The sequence below is a fragment of the Leptonychotes weddellii genome, chromosome 1 (assembly GCF_054177405.1).
Source record: "Leptonychotes weddellii isolate Sample4059 chromosome 1, ASM5417740v2, whole genome shotgun sequence".
In the NCBI taxonomy this organism is placed as follows: domain Eukaryota; kingdom Metazoa; phylum Chordata; class Mammalia; order Carnivora; family Phocidae; genus Leptonychotes; species Leptonychotes weddellii.
In genome coordinates this window covers 186,352,402-186,354,394 of record NC_138369.1, presented here as the reverse complement: position 1 = coordinate 186,354,394, position 1,993 = coordinate 186,352,402, and the positions used below count along the sequence as shown (strand labels likewise).

Below are 1,993 nucleotides of genomic sequence, written 5' to 3'. Positions count from 1 at the left end.
GTCTGCTTCTCCCTCTGACCCTCCTCCCTCTCATGCTCTCTGTCTCTCATTCTCTCTCTCCAAATAAATAAATAAAATCTTTTAAAAAAAAAAAAAAGAAACACCAGCAGCTGAGAATCCATCAGTGCCAGCACACCAATGAGCCGCTGTTCAAGCTATATGTATCAAAAAGAATGTTCCTTTGTGGCAAAAACATGGACAGAGCTTCTAAAACATGTGAGAGAAACCCATAAAGAGGACACATTTAAGCGCAAGGATTACCTTAAGCAGCATATGAAAACTCACGCCCCAGAAAGGGATGTATGCCGGTGTCCAAGAGAAGGCTGTGGTAGAACCTACACAACTGTCTTTAATCTCCAGAGCCACATTCTCTCTTTTCACGAGGAAATGCGCCCATTTACCTGTGAACATCCCGGCTGTGGCAAAACATTTGCAATGAAACAAAGTCTCGCTAGGCATGCCGTTGTGCATGACCCTGACAAGAAGAAGCTCAAAGTAAAACCATCTCGTGAAAAACGGAGTTTGGCCTCTCGTCTCAGTGGCTATATTCCTCCTAAAAGGAAGCAAGGACAAGGCTTATCTGCGCCTGAAAACGGAGAGACACCGAACTGTACCGAAGACAAGGTGCTCTCGACTGTTGCGCTCCTTGCCCTCAACTGACCCTCCCACCGCTTTGTTTAAATGAGACCACAGCATTCAGCTCAATTATTTCTGCTCAGAAGCACACTTTTCTTTATTAAAATCACTGATGCACAACAACAACAACAAAAAAAAGCAAACCACAAAACACAACCCTCTCCGCCCCCCTCCCCGGCTCCACCCCGCACAGTTTAACAGAGAAGAGGTTTAGAGAGATGCTGGTAGAGAGGGGTGTATTTTTCAGCTTAGGTCCAGGGTTCCCAGGCTCCTCCCTCCAAGATCTGCCTTCCCCTTGGAATGTGGTTTTTTGGGTTTTTTTTCACTCTGATTTCCACTATGCCCACCAAACTTCCAATCCCAGATCAAAGTCTCTTTCCTCTTATCTCCTGAGTATAACCAAAATTAGCTGATATTTGCAAAAGAATGTTAATAAAACACTGCAGAAAACTAGGAGAATCTTATTGAAAATGCAAATAGCAATGAATGTTCAAGTTTCCAAAATGTAGGTTTCTGGTGCTAAGCTGAGCATTCCTCCCCACCGCCACCTTCACCCCCAGTGTCCTCGCCTCCTGGACTCCTGCTGGCCTCCATCCCTCTCCAAACACAACCCTTCCCTCCTCTGAGAACCCAGGCAGGAAACAGAAAAATGGTTTCTTATCCACATTCACACCTCCCCACCCACGCTGGTGCCCCCGGGGGGCTCTGGTCTCTCTGGCCCCAAGCTCTGGACTCCAGGCTCTGCAGAGATGATTTCATGCACACCTGTCACTGCGTGGTAAGCACGACATGCCTGCCACAATAATCCACACACAGAGCAGCTACACGCGTGTTCCCTGCTGACCCACGCTGGTATACCACGGAATACAGCAAAAACTTGAGAACTGGCCCCTTGGATTCACATCCAGTGAAAAACGTCAAGGTCTCCAGCCAAGAAGTTTAAGTCTACTCTCCCCTTCACACTCTCTCAGGGATCCCCACTTCGAGCACACACCTGCCTGAATTCTTATCCTCAGAGTTCAGCTCTTAACCTGAAGGCAGAGACCATGGCCACTGTGATGACTATGTTTGCATAACAAAAAAAAAAAAAAAAGGAAGAGGGGCGCCTGGGTGGCTCAGTCGGTTGAGCGACTGCCTTCGGCTCAGGTCATGATCCCGGAGTCCTGGGATCGAGCCCCACATTGGGTTCCCGGCTCGGCGGGGAGCCTGTTTCTCCCTCTGACCTTCCCCCCTCTCATGCTGTTTCTCTCTCGCTCGCTCTCTAATAAATAAATAAATAAAATCTTTAAAAAAAAAAAAAAAGGAAGAAAATGAGTGTTGACATGATCAAATGTTTATTTGGATTACTGAATTAATT

At 46.9% G+C, this 1,993-nt stretch overlaps 1 pseudogene; it reads left to right on the top strand.

The window, feature by feature from the left end:
- Positions 1–104: 104 nt before the first annotated feature.
- Positions 105–779, top strand: LOC145716457 (transcription factor IIIA pseudogene; annotated as a pseudogene).
- The last annotated feature ends 1,214 nt before the right edge of the window (positions 780–1,993 follow it).